We start from the raw sequence: 24,038 nt of genomic DNA, 5'->3' as shown, positions 1-24,038 counted from the left end.
GCCACCAGTACTTCCCAGTCAGATAGCGCACCGTCCGACCGATCCCCGAATGACCAGATGAGGGTGACGTGTGGGCCCAATAGATCACCTGGTCACGGACAGCAGATGAAACGTACAGACGCCCGACGGGACACTGGAGGGGAGCGAGCTCTGTACGCAACACCTGCTCAATGTCTGCGTCCAGCTCCCACACGACCGGCGCTACCAGGCAGAGAGTATGGGAGTATGGGAGTCTGATCGGGAGTATGGGAGTTTGATCCATGGGCCGCTCCTCTATGTCATACAGCCGGGACACTGCGTCTGCCTTCATATTCTGGGAACCTGGTCTGTAGGACAGGATAAACACAATACAGGTAAAGAACATGGCCCACCTTGCCTGACGAGGATTCAGTCTCCTCGCTGCCCGGATGTACTCCAGATTGCGGTGGTCAGTCCAGATGAGGAAAGCATGTTTAGCCCCCTCAAGCCAATGTCTCCACGCCTTCAAAGCTTTCACCACAGCCAACAACTCCCGGTCCCCACATAATAGTTCCGCTCTGCCGGGCTGAGCTTCTTTGAGAAGAAAGCACAGGGGCGGAGCTTCGGTGGTGTGCCCGAGCGCTGAGAGAGCACGGCTCCTATCCCAGCCTCAGACGCGTCCACTTCCACTATGAACGCCAAAGAGGGATCAGGATGGGCCAGCACGGGAGCCGAGGTAAACAGAGCTCTTAGGTGCCCAAAAGCCCTGTCCGCCTCAACCGACCACTGCAGACGTACAGGACCCCCCTTCAGCAGTGAGGTAATGGGAGCAGCCACCTGGCCAAAACCCTGGATAAATCTCCGGTAGTAATTGGCAAACCCTAAAAACCGCTGCACCTCCTTTACCGTGGTGGGAATCGGCCAATTACGCACGGCTGAAATGCGGTTACTCTCCATCTCCACCCCTGTTGTGGAAATGCGATACCCTAGGAAGGAGATGGCCTGCTGAAAGAACAGGCATTTCTCAGCCTAGACGTACAGGTAATTCTCCAACAGTCTTCCAAGAACCATGCGCACCAAGGACACATGCTTGGCGTGTGTATTGGAGTATATCAGAATGTCATCAATATACACCACTACACCCTGTCCGTGCAGGTCCCTGAAAATCTTGTCTACACAGGATTGGAAGACTGATGGAGCATTCATCAACCCGTACGGCATGACGAGGTAATCATAATGCCCTGAGGTGGTACTAAACGCCGTCTTCCACTCGTCTCCCTCCCGGGTACGCACCAGGTTGTACACGCTCCTGAGATCCAGTTTAGTGAAGAAGCGCACCCCGTGCATTGACTTAATCGCCATGGCGATGAGAGGTAGCGGGTAACTATACCTCACCATGATTTGATTGAGACCTCAATGCACGGGTGCAGACCTCCCTCCTTCTTCTTCACAAAAAACGAAACTCGAGGAGGCGAGTGAAGTGGAGGACCGAATGTACCCCTGACGCAGGGATTCAGAGACATATGTCTCCCTAGCCGCCGTCTCCGCTTGCGACGGGATACACGTGACTCCTGGGAAGTGCAGCGTCTACCAGGAGATTTATCGCACAATCCCCCCATCGATGGGGTGGTAATTGAGTCGCCTTCTTTTTACAAAAAGCGAGAGCCAAATCGGCATATCCCTGGGGGTATGCGCACGGTGGAGACCTGGTCTGGACTTTCCACCGTGGTAGCACCAACGGAAACCCCTACACACCTCCCCGAGCACTCTCACGACCACCCGTGAGAGCCCTCTGTTGCCATGAAATGGTGGGGTCATGACGGCCTAACCAGGGAAGGCCTAGTACCACGGGAAATGCAAGAGAGTCAATGAGTTAGAGACTGATTCTCTCCTAGTGACCCCCCTGCGTCACCATGGCCAGGCTTCCCTGATTAGCTCGGATCCTAATGGTCGACTATCCAGAGCGTGTACCGGGAAAGGTCTAACCACAGGAATAATGGGGATCCCTAAACTAAGGGCGAACGCTCTGTCGATAAAATTCCCAGCTGCGCCTGAATTGACGAGCGCCTTATGCGGGGAATGCGGGGAAAACTCAGGAAGACAAACAGGTACAAACAGGTGGACAACAGAGGACTCTGGAGGAGAGTGGTGCAGACTCACCTGGGGTGACGCCAGAGTGCCCTGCCTGCTGCCTTGACTCCCAGAGGGACCAATCCGGCACCGACCGGCAGTGTGCCCTCTGCGGCCACAGATGGTGCACGTGACGGCCCCTCCTCCAGCATCCCTAAGGACAGCCCCTCCCAGCTCCATGGGCACCGGAGTGGGGTTGCTGGAAGATGGAACTGACTGAGCCCTCTCTCACAAATATACAAATGTATGACAAATACATACAACGGGTCAAAATATGATACCCGGGGGAAAACCAGTCTAGCGCATCACACTAAACACGTAACACAACAATTCCACACAAAGACATGGGGGGGAACAGAGGAATACATACATGCAGTGTGATTAGGGAATGTAAACCAGGTGTGCAGGGAACAAGACAAAACAAATGGAACAATGAAAAGGTGGAGCGGCGATGACTAGAAAGCCGGTGACGTCGACTGCCGAACGCCGCCCGAACAAGGAGAGGAGCCGACTTCGGCGGAAGTCGTGACAACCGCTCAGGAAGGAGACGTGTTCTATCTCCTAGAGATGAACGTACCTTGGTGCGAAAAGTGCAAATAAATCCCAGAACAACAGCAAAGGACCTTGTGAAGATGTTCGAGGAAACAGGTAAAAAAATATCTATATCCACAGTAAAACGAGTCCTATATCGACATAACCTGAAAGGCCGCTCAGCAAGGAAGAAGCCACTGCTCCAAAACCGCAATAAAAAAAGCCAGACTACGGTTTGTAACTGCACATGGGGACAAAGATTGTACTTTTTGGAGTACTCTGGTCTGATGAAACAAAAATATAACTGTTTGACCATAATGACCATCGTTATGTTTGGTAGAAAAAGGGGGAGGCTTGCAAGCCGAAGAACACCATCCCAACCATGAAGTACTGGGGTGGCAGCATCATGTTGTGTGGGTGCTTTCCTGCAGGAGGGACTGGCGCGCTTCACGCCTTCCTGTTCCATCTTCCACTGCCCCCTGGACCCTATGATCACTTGGCTACATAGCAGATGCCTGCTGAACTGGCCATTTATCACGGTACTCCATTCTGTTTATTATTTGTTTATCTGTCGTCCCCAGCTGCGAACTCAGGCTGTGTGTGTAGTTAACCGACCCTCTCTGCCCAGTCATCACCATTTTACCTGTTGTTGTTGTTTTAGCTGATCAGCTGTTGTCTCACTCGTTGTTATCTAGCTAGCTCTCCCAATCAACACCTGTGATTACTTTGTGCCTCGCTGTATGTCTCTCTCAAATGTCAATATGCCTTGTATACTGTTGCTTAGGTTAGTTATCATTGTTTTAGTTTACAATGGAGCCCCTAGTTTCACTCATCATACCTCTGTTACCTCCTTTGTCCCACCGCCCACACATGCGATGACCTCACCCATTATAACCAGCATGTCCAGAGATACAACCTCTCTTATCATCACTCAGTGCCTGGGCTTACCTCCACTGTACCCGCACCCCACCATACCCCTGTCTGCACATTATGCCCTGAATCTATTCTACCACGCCCAGAAATCTGCTCCTTTTATTCTTTGTCCCCAACGATCTAGGTGACCAGTTTTGATAGCCTTTAGCCGTACCCTCATCCTACCCCTCCTCTGTTCCTCGGGCGATGTGGAGGTGAACCCAGGCCCTGCATGTCCCCAGGCACCCTCATTTGTTGACTTCTGCATGTCAACATCAGAAGCCTCCTCCCTAAGTTTGTTTTACTCACTGCTTTAGCACACTCCGCCAACCCTGATATCCTTGCCGTGTCTGAATCCTGGATTGGGAAGGCCACCAAAAATTCTGAGATTTCCATACCCAACTACAACATTTTTCGTCAAGATAGAACTGCCAAAGTGGGAGGAGTTGCAATCTACTGCAGAGATAGCCTGCAAAGTTCTGTCATACTTTCCAGGTCTACACCCAAACAGTTCGAACTTCTAATTAAAAAAATTAATCTCTCCAGAAATAAGTCTCTCACAGATGCCACCTGCTATCGACCCCCCTTCGCTCCCAGCTGTGCCCTGGACACCATTTGTGAATTGATCGCCCCCCATCTAGCCTCAGAGTTCGTTCTGTTAGGTGACCTAAACTGGGATATGCTTAACACCTCGGCAGTCCTACAATTTAAGCTAGATACCCTCAATCTCACACAAATCATCAAGGAACCCACCAGGTACAACTCCAAATCCGTAAACATGGGCAACCTCAGGATCTCAGCGATCACTGCCTCATTGCCTGTATCCGCAATGGGTCCTCGGTCAAACGACCACCCCTCATCACTGTCAAACGCTCCCTAAAACACTTCTGTGAGCAGGCCTTTCTAATCGACCTGGCCCGGGTATCCTGGAAGGATATTGACCTCATCCCGTCAGTCGAGGATGCCTGGTCCTTCTTTAAAATGAATTTCCTCACCATCTTAGATAAGCATGCACCGTTAAAAAAATGCAGAACTAAGAACAGATATAGCCCTTGGTTCACTCCAGATCTGACTGCCCTCGACCAGCACAAAAACATGCTGTGGCGGACTGCAATAGCATCGAATAGTCCCCGCGATATGCAACTGTTCAGGGAAGTCAGGAACCAATACATGCAGTCAGTCAGGAAAGCAAAGGCTAGCTTTTTCAAGCAGAAATTAGCATCCTGTAGCTCTAACTCCAAAATGTTTTGGGACACTGTAAAGTCCATGGAGAACAAGAGCACCTCCTCCCAGCTGCACACTGCACTGAGGCTAGGTAACACGGTCACCACCGATAAATCCATGATATTCGAAAATTTATATAAGCATTTCTCAACGGCTGGCCATGCCTTCCTCCTAGCTACTCCAACCCCGGCCAACAGCCCCCCCCGCAGCTACTCACCCAAGCCTCCCCAGCTTCTCCATCACCCAAATCCAGATAGGAGATGTTCTGAAAGAGCTGCAAAACCTGGACCAGTACAAATCAGCTGGGTTAGACAATCTGGACTGTCTTTTTCTAAAACTATCCACTGCCATTGTTGCAACCCCTATTACCAGTCTGTTCAACCTCTCTTTCTTATCGTCCGAGATCCCCAAAGATTGGAAAGCTGCCGCGGTCATCCCCCTCTTCAAAGAGGGTGACACCCTAGACCCAAACTGTTACAGACCTATTTCCATCCTGCCCTGCCTATCCAAAGTCTTCGAAAGCCAAGTTAATAAACAGATCACTGACCATTTCGAATCCCACCGTACATTCACCGCTGTGCAATCCGGTTTCCGAGCTGGTCACGGGTGCACCTCAGCCACGCTCAAGGTACTAAATGATATCATAACTGCCATCGATAAAAGACAGTACTGTGCAGCCGTCTTCATCGACCTGGCCAAGGCTTTCGACTCTGTCAATCACCGTATTCTTATCGGCAGACTCAATAGCCTTGGTTTTTCTAACGACTGCCTCGCCTGGTTCACCAACTACTTTGCAGACAGAGTTCAGTGTGTCAAATCGGAGGGCATGTTGTCCGAACCTCTGGCAGTCTCTATGGGGGTACCACAGGGTTCAATTCTCGTGCCGACTCTTTTCTCTGTATATATCAATGATGTCGCTCTTGCTGCGGGCGATTCTCTGATCCACCTCTACACAGACAATACCATTCTGTATACTTCTGGCCCTTCCTTGGACACTGTGCTAACTAACCTCCAAACGAGCTTCAATACCATACAACACTCCTTCCGTGGCCTCCAACTGCTCTTAAACACTAGTAAAACCAAATGCATGCTTTTCAACCGTTCGCTGCCCGCACCCGCCCGCCCAACTAGCATCACCACCCTGGACGGTTCCGACCTAGAATATGTGGACCACTACAAATACCTAGGTGTCTGGTTAGACTGTAAACTCTCCTTCCAGACTCCTCTTACATCTAGACGTTCCGCTAGCGGAACACCTGCTCCAATATCCAATGATAGGGCGTGGCGCGAATGACAAATTCCTCAAAAATACAAAAACTTCAATTTTTCAAACATATGACTATTTCACAGCATTTTAAAGACAAGACTCTCCTTTATCTAACCACACTGTCCGATTTCAAAAAGGCTTTACAGCGAAAGCAAAACATTAGATTATGTCAGCAGAGTACCCAGCCAGAAATAATCAGACACCCATTTTTCAAGCTAGCATATAATGTCACAAAAAACAAAACCACAGCTAAATGCAGCACTAACCTTTGATGATCTTCATCAGATGACACACCTAGGACATTATGTTATACAATACATGCATGTTTTGTTCAATCAAGTTCATATTTATATCAAAAACCAGCTTTTTACATTAGCATGTGACGTTCAGAACTAGCATACCCCCCGCAAACCTCCGGTGAATTTACTAAATTACTCACGATAAACGTTCACAAAAAATATTCCATTACCGTACTTCGAAGCATGTCAACCGCTGTTTAAAATCCATTTTTATGCCATTTTTCTCGTAAAAAAGCGATAATATTCCGACCGGGAATCTGCGTTTAGGTAAACAGACGAAAGAAAACAAAGCATGGGGTCGACTCGGGCACGCGCCTGAGTCTCACAGTACTGTGACCAGCCACTATCCAAACGCGCTACTTTTTTTCACCCAGAGCCTGCAAAGCCACGATTCAGCTTTTTGCCGCCTTCTGAGAGCCCATGGGAGCCGTAGGAAGTGTCACGTAACAGCAGAGATCCTCTGTAATGGATAGAGATAATCAAGAAGGGAAAGAAATTGTCAGACAGGGCACTTCCTGCATGGAATCTTCTCAGGTTTTGGCCTGCCAAATGAGTTCTGTTATACTCACAGACACCATTCAAACAGTTTTAGAAACTTTGGAGTGTTTTCTATCCAAAGCTAATAATTATATGCATATTGTAGTTTCTGGGCAGGAGTAATAATCAGATTAAATCGGGTACGTTTTTTTATCCGGCTGTGAAAATACTGCCCCCGAGCCATAACAGGTTAAACATCTCCAATCCAAAATTAAATCTAGAATCGGCTTTCTATTTCGCAACAAAGCCTCCTTCACTCACGCCGCCAAACTTACCCTAGTAAAACTGACTATCCTACCGATCCTCGACTTCGGCGATGTCATTTACAAAATAGCCTCCAACACTCTACTCAGCAAACTTGATGCAGTCAATTACAGTGCCATCCATTTTGTTACCAAATCACCTTATACCTCCCACCACTGTGACCTGTATGCTCTAGTTGGCTGGCCCTCGCTACATATTTGTCGCCAGACCCACTGGCTCCAGTTCATCTATAAGTCTATGCTTGGTAAAGCTCCACCTTATCTCAGTTCACTGGTCACAATAACAACACTCACCCGTAGCACATGTTCCAGCAGGTATATCTCACTGATAATCCCCAAAGCGAACACCTCATTTGGCCGCCTTTCGTTCCAGTTCTCTGCTGCCAGTGACATGAACGAATTGCAAAAATCGCTGAAGTTGGAGACTTTTATTTCCCTCACCAACTTTAAACATCAGCTATTTGAGCAGCTAACCGATCGCTGCAGCTGTCACATAGTCCATCTGTACATTGCCCACCCTATCTACCTACCTCATCCGCTTACTGTTTTTATTTTATTTACTTTTCTGCTCTTTTGCACACCTGTATCTCTACATGCATACCATCTTATGCTCATTTATCACTCCAGTGATAATCTGCTAAATTGTAATTATTTGCTCCTATGGCCTATATATTGCCTACCTTCTCATGCCTTTTGCACACACTGTATATAGACTTTATTTTTTCTACTCTATCATTGACTTGTTTATTGTGTTATTGGCTTGTTAATTGTTTACTCCATGTGTAACTCTGTATTGTTGTCTGTGTCACACTGCTTTGCTTTATCTTGGCCAGGTCGCAGTTGTAAATGAGAACTTGTTCTCAACTTGCCTACCTGGTTAATAAATAAAGGTGAAATAAAAAAATAAAAAAATAAAAAAGCCCTGACCTCAATCCCATAGAATATTTGTGGGCAGAACTGAAAAAGCATGTGCGAGCAAGGAGGCCTACAAACCTGACTCAGTTGCACCAGCTCTGTCAGGAGGGATGGGCCAAAATTCACCCAACTTATTGTGGGAAGCTTGTGGAAGGCTACCCGAAACGTTTGACCCAATAAACAATTTAAAGGCAAAGCTAACCAAAAACTAATTGAGTGTATGTAAACTTCTGACCCACTGGGAATCTGATGAAAGAAATAAAAGCTGAAATAAATCATTCTCTCTAATATTATTCTGACATTTCACATTTTTCAAATAAAGTGGTGATCCTAACTGACCTTAGGCAGGGACTTTTTACTAGGATTAAATGTCAGGAATTGTGAAAAACTGAGTTTAAATGTATTTGGCTAAGGTGTATGTAAACATCCGACTTCAACTGTATGTGGTCCAGAGTTCTTTTTCCTCTGGTTGCACATTTAACATGCTGATAGAAATTTGGTAAAACGGATTTAAATTTCCCTGCATTAAATTCCCCGGCTACTAGGAGCGCCACCTCTGGGTGAGCATTTTCTTGTTTGCTTGTGGTAGAATACAGCTCATTCAATGCTGTCTTAGTGCCAGCCTCTGATTGTGGTGGTATGTAAACAGCTACGAAGAATACAGATGAAAACTCTCTCGGTAGGTACTGTGGTCTACAGCTCATCATGAGATACTTTACCTCAGGCGAGCAATAGCTCGAGACTTCTGTAGATATCGTGCACCAGCTGTTGTTTAAAAACTTACATAGTGCACCGCCACTTGTCTTACCAGACGGCGCTGTTCTATCCTACTGGTACATTGTGTAACCAACCAGCTGTATGTTTATATTGTCGTCATTCAGCCATGACTTCGTGAAGCATAAGATGTTAGTTTTTAATGTCCCGTTGGTAGTTTAATCTTCCGCGTAACTTGGCGATTTTATTGTCCAAAGATTGCACGTTTGCTAGCAGAATGAAGGGATGTGGTGCTTTATTCGATCGCCTACGAATTCTCAGAAGGCAACCCGCCCTTCGGCCCCTCTTTCTCCACCTCCTCTTCACGCAGATCACAGGGATCGGGGCCTGTTTCCGAGGAAGCAGTATGTCCTTCGCGTCGGACTCGTCAGAGTCGTGAAAGGAAAAAAAGGATTGCGCTAGTCTGTGGTGAGTAATCGCAGTCCTGATGTCTAAAAGTTATTTTCGGTCATAAGAGACAGTAGCGGCAACATTATGTACAAAATAAGCAAAAAACAGTAAATACAACAGAATACTAATGTCATGTCCACAAAAACACTACAGTGAATACAAGAGAATATAAATATAGTAATACTACAGTATTTAGACAATAGGACAGTGTGCAGTATAGTATTCTACACAATTCTATAGTAAGCACTACATGATCAAAGGGGGAATGTCCGAGGAAATCCCCGTCATGATCTCCCCAAGGACAGCACATTCAAATCAAAACACCATCAACAAAGCTAGCAGGAAAGCTAGCTAGCGGTCCAGTCCACCTGAGAATTCTAAAGTAAGCACTATATAATATATAATATAATACAATGGTGTGGAGTATAGTGTACTACAAAATATTATAGTAAGCACTACATGATCGAGGGATACTACAGTATACTACAGTATAGAATAATCCAGTATACTTTTAGATTGATGTGCATTGTTGAGAATTGCTAGATATTACTGCGCTGTTGGAGCTAGGAACACAAGCATTTCGCAACACACACAATAACATCTGCTGTGTGTATGCGACCAATAAAATTTGATTACTACAAAATTCTATTGTAAGAAATACACGATTGAGCTACAGTGTGGAGTATAGGATTCTACAGTTTACGATAGAATTCTGTAGTAAGTACGGTAGTATTCTATAGTAAACTGTAGTATTTTTATGTGGGTTGTTTGGCTAAAGAACTGCACAAACTATCAGTGTCTAGGTAGATACTTAGTAGAGGAAATTTGTCAAGAAAGGTATACAATAAAGACTGCAATTATAATAAATATATCCATAAATCAAAAGATGATTTTTAACATAATTTTTAAAACAATTGGTTTTGTTTCTGGTGATGACTCTGGTTTCTCTGTAAAGTATTTGTGATCTGTGGTTTGCTAACCAGTAAACCTAAACCACGGGTCTGAGGCAGGTGCCTTGGAAGCTGTGAAAACATTTCACAGGTTGAAAGGAATGTACAGTCTGTCATCCACTGCACAACTTCACCTCAGGCTAAGAAGCATGTGTTACCATCCTCCTAGCATTTCATTCTGGGCTTTTCAATTATATTTGACCTTTATTTAACTAGGCAAGTCAGTTAAGAACAAATTCTTATTTTCAGTGACAGCCTAGAAACAGTGGGTTAACTGCCTTGTTAAGGGGCAGAACAACAGATTTGTACTTGGTCAGGGATTTGAACTTGCAACCTTTCAGTACCTTGTCAGCTCAGGGATTTGAACTTGCAACCTTTCAGTTACTAGTCCAATGCTCTAACCACTAGGCTACGCTGCCGCCCCATAATGTGTGGGGGTGTGACCTTGTCATTTGTATCTTCCTGCCGCAACTATGTTTTTCACCTGCTGTACCCATTGACTGTAATGTAAAATAAAACCTACAATAAAAGATAAATTACAATATTTATAAAACCCCAAACACTTATGTCTCAGGAGCAGTGGCGACCCGTCATTCAGGGCAGGTGGGGCAGAGCATTAATATGTGTCACATATCAGTTTGCATACAATGTACAATGTATCATTGAGTTAATAAAGAGGGTGGAGAGGGTGGAGAGGAGGATCTGATCTGTAGAGGAGGATCTGAGGGTTCACAGTATCAAAGGCAGCAGATAGGTCTAGAAGGATGAGAGCAGAGGAGAGAGAGTTAGCTTTAGCAGTGCGGAGAGCCTCCGTGACAGAGAAGAGCAGTCTCAGTTGAATGACCAGTCTTGAAACCTGACTGATTTGGATCAAGAAGGTCATTCTGAGAGAGATAGCAAGAGAGCTGGCCAAGGACGGCACACTCAAGAGTTTTGGAGAGAAAAGAAAGAAGGGATACTGGTCTGTAGTTGTTGACATCGGAGGGATCGAGTGTAGGTTTTTTGAGAAGGGGTGCAACTCTCGCTCTCTTGAAGATGGAAGGGACGTAGCCAGCGGTCAAGGATGAGTTGATGAGCGAGGTGAGGTAAGGGAGAAGGTCTCCGGAAATGGTCTGGAGAAGAGAGGAGGGGATAGGGTCAAGCGGGCAGGTTGTTGGGCGGCCGGCCGTCACAAGTCGCAAGATTTCATCTGGAGAGAGAGGGGAGAAAGAGGTCAAAGCATAGGGTAGGGCAATGTGAGCAGGACCAGCAGTGTCGTTTGACTTAACAAACGAGGATCGGATGTCGTCCACCTTCTTTTCAAAATGGTTGACAAAGTCATCCCCAGAGAGGGAGGAGGGGGGAGGAGGATTCAGGAGGGACGAGAAGGTGGAAAAGAACTTCCTAGGGTTAGAGGCAGATGCTTGGAATTTAGAGTGGTAGAAAGTGGCTTTAGCAGCAGAAACAGAGGAAGAAAATGTGGAGAGGAGGGAGTGAAAAGATGCCAGGTCCGCAGGGAGGCTAGTTTTCCTCCATTTCCCCTCGGCTGCCCGGAGCCCTGTTCTGTGAGCTCGCAATGAGTCGTCAAGCCACGGAGCAGGAGGGGAGGACCAAGCCGGCCGGGAGGATAGGGGACATAGAGAGTCAAAGGATGCAGAAAGGGAGGAGAGGAGGGTTGAGGAGGCAGAATCAGGAGATTGGTTGGAGAAGGTTTGAGCAGAGGGAAGAGATGATGGGATGGAAGAGGAGGGAGTAGCAGGAGAGAGAGAGCGAAGGTTGCGACGGCGCAATACCATCTGAGTAGGGGCAGAGTGAGTAGTGTTGGAGGAGAGCGAGAGGGAAAAGGATACAAGGTAGTGGTCGGAGACTTGGAGGGGAGTTGCAGTGAGATTAGTAGAAGAACAGCATCTAGTAAAGATGAGGTCAAGCGTATTGCCTGCCTTGTGAGTAGGGGGGGACGGTGAGAGGGTGAGGTCAAAAGAGGAGAGGAGTGGAAAGAAGGAGGCATAGAGAAATGAGTCAAAGGTAGATGTAGAGAGGTTAAAGTCACCCAGAATTGTGAGAGGTGAGCCATCCTCAGGAAAGGAACTTATCAAGGCGTCAAGCTCATTGATGAACTCTCCAAGGGAACCTGGAGGGCGATAAATGATAAGGATGATAACCTCTCTGGGTTAGCTGGGACGTTAGCGTCCCACTCTATTCAACAGCCAGTGGAATCGCGTGGCACGAAATACAAATACCTAAAAAATGCAATAATTTCAATATTTCAAACGTACGACTATTTTACACCATTTGAAAGATAAGACGCTTTAATCTAACCACATTGTCCGATTTCAAAAAGGCTTTACAGCGAAAGCAAAAGATTAGATTATGTTAGGAGAGTACATAGACACAAACAACCACACAGCCATTTTTCAAGCAAGCATATATGTCACAAATACCCAAAACACAGCTAAATGCAGCACTAACCTTTGATGATCTTCATCAGATGACACTCCTAGGACATTATGTTATACAATACATGCATGTTTTGTTCAATCAAGTTCATATTTATATAAAAAAACAGCTTTTTATATTAGCATGTGATGTTCAGAACTAGCATTCCCACTCAAAACTTCCAGTGAATTTACTAAATTACCCATGATAAACATTGACAAAATACATAATTACTTTAAGAATTATAGACACAGAACTCCTTTATGCAATCGCTATGTCAGATTTTAAAATAGCTTTTCGGCGAAAGCACATTTTGCAATATTCTGAGTACATAGCTCAGCCATCACGGCTAGCTATTTTGACACCCGCCAACGTCGGGGCAACCTAAACTCAGAATTACTATTAGAAAAATTGGATTACCTTTGCTGTTCTTCATCAGAATGCACTCCCAGGACTGCTTCTTCCAAAACAAATGTTGTTTTTGTTCCAAATAATCCATAGTTATGTGCAAATATCCCCGTTTTGTTCGTGCGTTCAGGTCACTATCCAAAAGCGGACGCATTTCGGGACAAAAAATGTCAAATGTTCCATTACCGTACTTAGAAGCATGTCAAACGCTGTTTAAAATAAATTTTGATGGTATTTTTCTTATAAAATAGCGATAATATTCCAACCGGAAAATGCTGTATTCATTCAAAAAGGAAGAGAAAAAAATGCCGATGTCTCGTGACCGCGCATTTCCTATCTCTTAGCCACCAGGCAGTCCACTGACAAAATGTGCTCCTGTTATCTGCCCGGAGACAGGAGACACGTCAATCCGCTTTCTGAACGCTTTAGAGGGCCAATGGAAGCCTTAGAATGTGCTACATAACCCCACGGGCACTGTAGTTTCAATAGAGAAGGAAAGGGAGAACTACAAAATCGCAGACAGGCCACTTCCTGCTTGTAATTTTCTCAGGTTTTTGCCTGCCATATGACTTCTGTTATACTCACAGACACCATTCAAACAGTTTTAGAAACTTCAGAGTGTTTTCTATCCAAATCTACTAATTATATGCATATTGACATTTCTGGGAAAGAGTAGTAACCAGTTTAAATCGGGTAAGTTTTTTATCCGGCCGTGAAAATACTGCCCCCTATCCCAGACAGGTTAAGCTTGAATGGGCTAGTGACTGACAGCATGGAGGTATCTCAACCTCCAAGGTACAGTAGGCCTATAGTAGTCTGTTGGTTCTCAGTCTGACTCTGTCTCTCTCTTAATACCTCTAATTTGTTCCCTCCCTCTCTCTCTCTTTCTTCAGGTTGTCAGTTAGCCGGGCTCTGGGTCAGCTCTAGTTTGGATGGCTTGTCAGAACAGGTCCAGGACCTGCGGCTGTGCTCCCAGAGGCTCAACAAACTGGACTGCAAGGAACTGCAGCAGACCTGGGGCCAGAGAAGGCCCGGGAGCTGCTTCCTCTCCAGAGATGCCAAGTGCCTGCTCACTACTGCAGCCTCACTGTGAGAAGGACTCCTTCACTTTTCACCCCCTTAAAGACCGGTGTCGATTCGATTCCAATGTGTATACTTGAGATGATTTACACTCCTTGGTCCTCATATTTGAGGCATCATTTGACACAGGCTGCAGAGGGATCTCGGCATTAATATTTAATAAACATTATGTACATATACTTATTTCACTGTGTGTTTGTGGGTGCGTTTATACATGTGTATGTGTATTGTCTATGTTTTTGTAAGTATTCAATGAAAAAAAATATATATAATTACCATTATTTTTGGACTGCTTATTGCCATGGTACTTTTTCCATGCAACCAATCAACATTTGCTGACTGACTGAAGAAAGGGCCAGCTGAGAAATTATTATTTCCCTCCATTCTGTCATGTTCCTCATAGTCTCCTCCCATGGCTGCTGCATCTCCGACACAACTCTCGGGGTGGAGCGTCATGACTTGCAAGTGAAACAATGTTCTCCCCCAAGTTGGTGTGAACTTCTGAAGACACGCTGCTTCACACTGTGGTTTCCTTGTTCTGAACCCACTGACTGGCCTTCTTCTCACTGTTTAATATTTCCACAAAGGAGGGTGTTAGGTGGGCTTCAAGATACTGTGGGAAAGTTCCTAGTCACACATCAGTGTATCACTATATTACTCAGAGATTGGGCCAAGGTGATTAGGGTTAGGATAACTAATTTCGTCGCCTGTTATGGTAATTTCCAATTTATAAAAAGCAATTACTAAATGGTGCCACCTTGTTAACTATTTAAGCATACCCATTTGTTTGAAGTGCTGCTAAGCAGGGACACAACTTTCAGTGGGGATGGGGTGGTCATGTCCCCCCGCCACACAGTTTTATCATTGCAATGTGACACAAACAGCGGAAATGGTGTGCTTTAGGACCATACGAACGCCTCCGTACGGTCGGGTAGGCTGTTTTCAGGTTTAGCCGGCTGGAATGAGGACCCCACGGACACCAAAGAGTGGGTTGATAGGCTATGTGAAAGCGAAGGTTCTGGAAGAATGGCTAGACCAGCACGGGAGAGTTGAGCATACTGTAGTTCTGTGTATGTGTTGCGTTCTTTCACCGAGTTGTAAAAGCAAGCAGAGCAGAAACTGTCTATTATTTAGTTGACTGATGTAGCTGGCAAGGTAACTGCTGTTTAACTTCACAGAAAAAAATGAACTACGGTTTATTCCCAGTGCATACCGTGCTGCAATGATCTCTGTTGGGACCAGCAGGTCCTGCAGGCACCCGTGGGAATGCAGCCCTCTAGTGCAGTCAGTACACAACACTTTGCTCATCATGTCTTAGCAGGATCAGATGGTGACATGTGTCCCAGAAGGGTCAGACAGACAGGGAAGACCAGGTAAATCTTGCAGTATATTAACAATTTCAGTGAACGATGCAAAGTTCCATCTTGAATTGATGGGTAGACCTTACCATAGCTACAGTAGAGCAGTTTATAATTAAAGTTACAGTCTGTGATCTGGGAATAATGGTCATTTCAATTATTGAACCATTGATTCTATTCTTGGATAAGATAATGTATAAATGTACACGAAGGTAATAATTGGTTATGCCTCCTTTTACGGGTATCAGCTGCTGACAGGGGTCTCACAGGGGTCTCAGTAGAGTCAGGCAGCCAAGGGAGACCAGTCTGTGATCGAGGTGAGGTGAATTTTTGCAGATACAACACTTCATTCTCTCTGTGCAGCAAACACTGGACAAGCCTGATGCTATTTTAAGGCAGTCTGACAAAACTCCAAAGTTGATTTCCAAGCTACTATATCAAGGGTTGATAGAGGCTTTACCCGATAACACAAAACAAAAATGTGAGGAAGACCTGGTAGAAGCTATTGGTGATGATGAATGGATACAGATATGTTTGAATGCCCAGTCATGTTCATATCATCTCAGACATAAATTACTGCAGTTTCAGACCATCCATTGAACATCCTATATGCCAGTGAAACTGAATTACATGCACTCAGAAATGTAATTCCACTCAGAAATGTAATTCCTCTGCTGGAGGTGTAAAACACCAAAGGGGACATATTTGCATTATTTGATGGTCTTGTGAAGGCTTTCTGAATTCTGGCAAAGAGTATATTATTTTATCTCAGCATGTCTACAGATTATCCCTTCTCCCTGTCTTTGGTTGCTTGTAAATGTTGACACTGGAGACTGTTATCTGAAGAAACGATGTAACCAAGCATTTATAGCGGCTAACTTATTCATTAGCATTAATTGGAAGTTTGGTTACCCTCTCACAATGTCAAGTTATGTATCACTATATTTTATTTATTACAAGAATAGGGGTATACTGGGGAACTTTCATAAGGTCTGGATGCCTTATATGGAATACAGTACGACAAAAGTAGTCTGTATTGAAAACATACCCACGTCAGGGGAGATACCTATTTTGGCAATCCCTAGCTGCTGGGTTGCTCCGTCCTGGCCCTGGGGGTCTGCCATCCTGTGGGTTGTCACTCTGGCCTTGGCCTAACACACCCGAAACCAATAATTAATGTTTCACTAAGATCCTAAAGCTGAGTGGTGTGAGTTGGGTTGGGACTCTGCAGGGTGGTGGACCCCTAGGGACACGATGGGTCGACGCAGATACATTGTGTTCAAGTAAAAAGAGCTCTCATTAACATTAGGCCTTTGAAATTAAGGAGGATTTGCTGTTTCTGTGTGTTAATATATATTTGAGGTGTATGTGTGTTTTTTGGTTACATTTTTTGTTTCCAAACCTTTCTCTTAGGAATTAAAATATTTGAAGGTGTGAACTGGGAAGGAAATTGAGTTGAGTTATTGACTAGACTGGTGGTGGTCCAGAGTGCAGGCGGCTCGGGCTGACTGGTCGATCTGGTTGAAATTATATATCGAGGATGTCTTAATAAAGACAATCAAAAGTCTTTGTATCTTTTGAAGAGTTTTTCCATTTGTTTGGCTATTGGTTAGTAAAGGTGTAACACAAGATTTATTATTGGATTAACTTTGATCTAGTTCAGTCCTATTAATCACTTAAACATATTTTAAAATGATCTCTTACCTAACATGATGACTGTGGGTTTTTTGCTTACTTTTTGTTCTAAATAGTGACAGGATAATGGATTGTGTAAAAATGCAGGAAATCAGCTTTAGATGCATCCCCCCCAAAAAACACCAAGTTATGTCCCCTTCCAAATCCAAAGTGGTGCCCCTGCTGCTAATAACACTATTATGGTTGGGGACATTTAAAAATAAATGCACAAACCTTTTCACGGTTTGAAAGATGTAGTATGCATTCATACTGAAATACTTTATAGAAAGTGCAGCAAGTGCATATCAGCGGTCTCGTAGTCTCTTCCCACAGCTGCCGTGTCTAACCTATCAGGTTGAGGCCAGCCAGACTAAAACATCCATGTGGTTTTGCTCTAATCTAGCTAGAAGTTTCAAGTTTTAATGTAACATTCACCTGTACAGTGAAATGCCTTTCTTGAAAACCTTACACCCAACAATGCAATTATCAATATCAATGTATTCAATAGAGGAACAATTGTAGTGATGGTCCCTGTAAGTAGGATTCATATCAACTAGTAATGTTTAGCTGGAGGCCAAGCTGAGAACTCAACAATGACATATTGGGTGATAGACACAGTACTAACTGTCTGGTTAAGGGCATACCATGAGATCTGGGATTTGATTTGTCCCTTGGTGAAAATGAAGGAGGAGTCACGGAGAACATGGTTATGATTGGTCCTTTGTGTGTGCCACAGGACGACTGCTCCATGACCCAATTGAGCCTGGCGGGAAATGGACTGACGGCAGCGTGGCCAACCTCACCAAGTGTGTGTTTGTGGTTTCTCTCAATGTATATCACGCTTGTCCTTTTATATTTTGCTAGTTGAGCTGCCTGGGTCTTTTCCAAGTGTCTATCCTGTAGACTACCTCTGGTTCATGTGACCTGACTTTCCAGTACTGAGATCTGTATGTTCTTTGTATCCTGCTGTCCAGGTGTCTGCCTGTCTGTCCCTCCATGGTGTCTGTGGACCTGTCGGTGACCTAAGCGGGACATCACAGGAATCCTCTCAAACCATTGGCCTTTGACTTATCTCAACCTCCAAGGTACAGTAGGCCTATAGTAGTCTAATGGTTCTCAGTCTGACTCTGTCTCTCTCTTAATACCTCTAATTTGTTCCCTCCCTCTCTCTCCTTCTTCAGGTTGTCAGTTAGCCGGGCTCTGGGTCAGCTCTAGTTTGGATGGCCTGTCAGAACAGGTCCAGGAACTGCGGCTGTTCTCCCAGAGGCTCAACAAACTGGACTGCGAGGCCCTGCAGCAGACCTGGGGCCAGAGGAGGCCTGGGGGCTGCTTACTCAACAGAGGTGTCAAGTGCACGCTCAATATTGCCCCCTCTCTGTGAGGATTCTTTTTAGTTCTTACACCCTGAAATAATGGTGTCACCTCCCGAGTGGCACAGTGGTCTAAGGCACTGCATCTTGGTACTTGAGGCGTCACTACAGCCCCGGGTTCGATCCCAGGCTGTTTCACAGCCGGCCGTGACTGGGAGACTCATGAGGCGGTGCACAATTGGCACTGCGTCGTCCATGTTATCGTCCATGTTAGAGGAGGGTTTGGCCGGCTGGAATTTCCATCTCCCATCGTCCTCTAGCGACTCCTTGTGGCGGGCCTGGGCGCCTGCAAGCTGATCTCGGTTGCCAATTTTACAGTGTTTCCTTGGTGCAGCTGGCTTCCGGGTTAAGCGAGAGGTGTGTCAAGAAGCAGTGCGGCTTGGCAGGGTCGTGTTTCGGAGGATGCATGGCTCTTGACCTTCGCCTCTCCCGAGTCTGTTTGGGAGTTGCAGGACAAGACTGTACCAATTGGGGAGAAAAAGGGGTAAAAGTACAACAACAAAATAATAATACTGTCACTTGGGTACCAATGCGTACAATTGAGATGATTTATAATCGTTGGTCCTCATTTTTGAGGAATCTTTTGGTGACACAGACTGCAGAGGGATCTCGTCATGAATATTTTGTATGTATTATGTAGATATACTTATTTCAGTGTTTGTGGGTGCTTTTACACATGTGTATGTATAATGTCTGTTTTTGTAAGTATTCAATGGAAAACCCAAAACATTAAGTGAACATAATTATTATTATTTTTGGACAGCTTATTTCCATGGTGCTTTTTTCCATGCAACCTCACAACATTTGCTGACTGACTGAAGAAATGGTCAAGCTGAGAAATTATTAAATCCCTCCATTCTGTCATGTCCCCCCTAGTGTCTTCCCACAGACGCTGTATCTCCGACACAACTCTCGACCCAAACTCTTAACAGGTTACTGTAGGGCCGTATGTAACGGTTGTCATGGTGGATGGACCAAGGCGCAGCGGGTTGAGTGCTCATATTCACTTTGTTTGAACACTATTGAACAAAACAAGAAAAACAAACGAACGAACGACAAACAGCCTTGCATGCAACACACAGCTATGTAATGAACAACCTCCCACAAAACCCCATGAAAACAAACTCCTAATTATAGGACCTTCAATCAGAAGCAACGATAACCAGCTGCTTCCAATTGAAGGTCCAACCCCAATAAACTAAACATAGAACTACAATAGACTAGACAGAACATAGAAATAAACTAACATAGAACAATTACAAAAAAAAACGGAATACATAAACCAAACACCCCTCTACATACACACACAACCCGAACCATATAAAACAAATACCCCCTGCCACGTTCTGACCAAACTACAATAACAAATAACCCCTATACTGGTCAGGACGTGACAGTACCCCCCCCTCCCCCCCCAAAGGTACAGACCCCGGATGCACCTCACACAAAACCCCAAAATAACCCCCCAAAACAAAATAAATCCCAAAATGACATGGGAGGGAAGGGAGGTGGCCACCGTCACCGATGGTGCTCCTACAACACCCCCCCTTTCCCCAATACTCCCCCCTCAGGAGGTGGCTCAGGAGCTGGACGCAGACCCCGCTCCACCCCTGGCTCACTCCACTCACACAATGTCTCTACAGCGATGTCCCTCTCCGTCGACCCCGGACTGTAGAGCGACTCTAGGAGCTCTGGACTGTAGGGCGACTCTAGGAGCTCTGGACTGTAGGGCGACTCTAGGAGCTCTGGACTGTAGGCAGACTCACTCGGTTCCGGACTGTAGGCAGACTCACTCGGTTCCGGACTGTAGGCAGACTCACTCGGTTCCGGACTGTAGGCCGTCTCACTCGGTTCCGGACAGTGGGCCGTCTCACTCGGTTCCGGACAGTGGGCCGTCTCACTCGGTTCCGGACAGTGGGCCGTCTCACTCGGTTCCGGACAGTGGGCCGTCTCACTCGGTTCCGGACTGTAGGCCGTCTCACTCGGTTCCGGACTGTAGGCCGTCTCACTCGGTTCCGGACTGTAGGCTGTTGCCGGATACTCTTGACGGAGCACTGTCGTCGGTCAGGGCACTGTTTCCGGAAGTTCTGGACGAGGCACTGTTGCCGGAAGGCCTGGTGCGTGGGGCTGGCTTAGGACACGCCAGACTAATGACACGCACCACATGGCTAGTATGAGGAGCTGGACTGGGCTGACGCACTGGAGCCTGGTGCGTGGTGCTGGTACTGGAGGTATCAGACTGGAGACACGCACCCCAAGGCTAGTGCGAGGAGCAGGAACAGGACGAGTTGGACTGGGCTGACGCACTGGAAGCCTGGTGCGTGGTGCTGGTAGTGGAAGTACCAGACTGGACACACGCACCTCAGGGCTAGTGCGAGGAGCAGGAACAGGACGAGTTGGACTGGGCTGATACACTGGAAGCCTAGTGCGTGGGGCTGGTACTGGAGGTATCAGACTGGAGACATGCACTTCAAGGCTAGTGCGAGGAGCGGGAACCGGACATACTGGACTGGGCTGATGCACTGGAAGCCTGATGTGTGGTGCTGGTAGTGGAGGTACCAGACTGGAGACACGCACTTCACGGCTAGTGCGAGGAGCGGGAACAGGATAAACTGGACCGTGAAGGCGCACTGGCGGTCTCGAGTGCGGTACTGGCTCCACCCTTCCTGGCTGGATGCCCGCTTTCCCCTGGCAAATACGGGGCGCTGGCACCGCACACACCGGCCTATAAATGCTTGGCCTCAATGCCGTGTGCATTACTCCAACGCACGGGACCTGACCAGTAATAGTCTGGCCCAAATAAGCACGGGGAGTTGGCTTGCGGCTCAATCCAGGCCCCGCCAAACTACCCATGTGCCCCCGCCCCCCAAAACATTCTTGGGGCTGCCTCTCCGGCTTAAATGCCAACCGTGTACCCATGTAAATGTTCCAGTCTTTGTTCCATTTTTTCCGTTCCTCTCTTGCTTTCTCAACCTGTTTCCATGGCAGGGTCTTGTCCCCTGCCATTATCTCCTCCCATGTCCACGATGTCCTCCACTCACTTTTCTCCCTGGTCCAGGATCCTTCCTCCTCCTGGGCCCGCTGCTTGGTCCGGGTTTGGTGGGAGGTTCTGTAACGGTCGTTGTGGTGGATGGACCAAGGCGCAGCGGGTTGAATGCTCATATTCACTTTATTTGGACACTATTGAACAAAACAAGAAAAACAAACGAACGAACGACCGACCGACAAACAGCCTTGCATGCAACACACAGCTATGCAACGAACAACCTCCCACAAAACCCCATGAAAACAAACTCCTAATTATAGGACCTTCAATCAAAAGCAACGATAACCAGCTGCTTCCAATTGAAGGTCCAACCCCAATAAACTAAACATAGAACTACAATATACTAGACAGAACATAGAAATAAACTAACATAGAACAATTACAAAAAAAACAGAATACATACACCAAACACCCCTCTACATACACACACAACCCAAACCATATAAAACAAATACCCCCTGCCACGTCCTGACCAAACTACAATAACAAATAACCCCTATACTTGTCAGGACGTGACACCGTAGCCTAGAGGTTAGTCAAGTTATTTTGTACATGTAGGTAGGGGTAAAGTAACTATGCATAGATAACAAACAGCGAGTAGCAGCAGTGTAAAAACAACAATCATGGATTGGTGGTGTTGGAAAAGAGCTCAATTCTTCCGCTGAGGGCAGGACAGGATTTGACTGGGAAGACAACAATACAGTATACTCTATACCCCAGATGAGTGCAGCCGCTAGACAAGAGATAGGGAGGATGGTCTCGGGGTACGACGATGTAGCAGCGGGGCTATAGAGGCGTGAATGTACATCAGGCTTCACATTCTTGGACCCCAGGCTGTTGGAGATGGTTGAACCAAGTGAATAGCAGGGCCCTTCAAGCTTGCCTAGAGGCAAGGTGGTGCGGAGATATTCCAGGTTCTTGTGATCAGTCCACACTATGAATGGATGTTCCGCCCCCTCTAACCAGTTTCTACACTCCTCCAACGCCATCTTCAAGTAGTTCTCGCTTTTTCAACGTCATAGTTCCTCTGAGCGGGGTTAAGACGATGCGAAAGGAATGCGCAGGGATGAGCTTTTGGTCCTGGGCAGAATGCTGGGACAGGACGGCCCCCATTCCTACGTCCGATGCGTCGACCTTCACCACGAACTGATGGGACGGGTCCGGATGTATTAAGATGGGAGCTGTAGGGAACCAATGCTTGAGGTTCGAGCATGCCCGGTCAGCTGCTGGAGACCACGTGAACGAAACCTTGAAAGGGGTGAGTGCTGAATATTTCCAGCAGCAATGACGTACCCTAGGAAGGAGATGGTGGAGCGATGGAATTCACACTTTTCTGCTTTAACAAAAAGCTGGTTCTCCAGGAGACGTTGAAGGACCTGTTGGATATGAAGGACGTGCGAAAAAACGAGGATGTCGTCAAGGTAGACAAACTGTGACACGTTCGTAAGGAGGAGACCAAGGTGCAGCGTGGTATGTGCTCATGATTCATATTTATTATAACTCAGAACACTAAATCAAAACAACAAACAAAGGAAAATGAACGTCACGTTCTGCAGGCTTTACTGAGCTGTACAAAAACAAGATCCCACACTGAAGGAGGGAAAAAGGGCTGCCTAAGTATGATTCCCAATCAGAGACAACGATAGACAGCTGCCTCTGATTGGAAACCATACTCAGCCAAAACAAAGAAATACACAAACTAGATTGCCCACAACACATCACGCCCTGACCTAACCAAACTAGAGGAAATAAAACGTCTCTCAAAGGTCAGGGCGTGACACAAACACAAACCAGTTCAACATGTCATGGAGCACATCGTTAACCAGGGCCTGGAACACTGCGGGAGCATTGGTCAGTCCAAATGGCATAACAAGGTACTCATAGTGCCCATCGTGTTAAAAGCTGTCTTTCATTCGTCTCCTTCCCCTATCCGAACCAGATGGTAGACGTTCCAAAGGTCTAACTTTGAGAAGATTGTCGCCCCCTGGAGAGGCTCGAAAGCCGAGGAGATGAGTGGTAGAGGGTAATGTTTTTTAACCGTTATGTCATGTAATGCCCCGGTAGTCGATACACGGCCGCAGGGTTTTCTCCTCCTTCACCACAAAGAAGAATCCTGCGCCGGAGGGGGAGGCAGAAGGATGAACACGCCCTGCAGCAAGCGATTCCTATATGTACTTTCCATGGTCTTGGTCTCCGGACCCGACAGGGAATAAAGATGCCCTCGAGGTGGTGTAGTTCCTGGTAGAAGGTCGAGAGTGTATGTCATAGGGTAGATGCAGAGCGAGCCTTGTTGAAAACCTCCCGGAGGTCCTAGTACTCGGCGAAAATGGCCGAGAGATCTGAGGCCTCTCCCAAGCCCACAGGAAGACATCCCGGGGCAGGCTGCGCTGACTTCAGACAATGGCGTGGCAGAACGGGCTCCAACCCATGATAGAACCAGTAGCCCAGTCGATTAGAGGATTGTGCCTCTGGAGCCATGAAAACTCCAAAACTACGGGTGCATGAGGGGATTCAATGAGCAGTTCTAAAACCAAGAA

The sequence above is a fragment of the Salmo salar genome, chromosome ssa01 (genome assembly GCF_905237065.1).
Source record: "Salmo salar chromosome ssa01, Ssal_v3.1, whole genome shotgun sequence".
Taxonomy (NCBI): domain Eukaryota; kingdom Metazoa; phylum Chordata; class Actinopteri; order Salmoniformes; family Salmonidae; genus Salmo; species Salmo salar.
The sequence above is the reverse complement of the archived record's forward strand: the minus strand, read 5'-3'. Positions refer to the sequence as shown.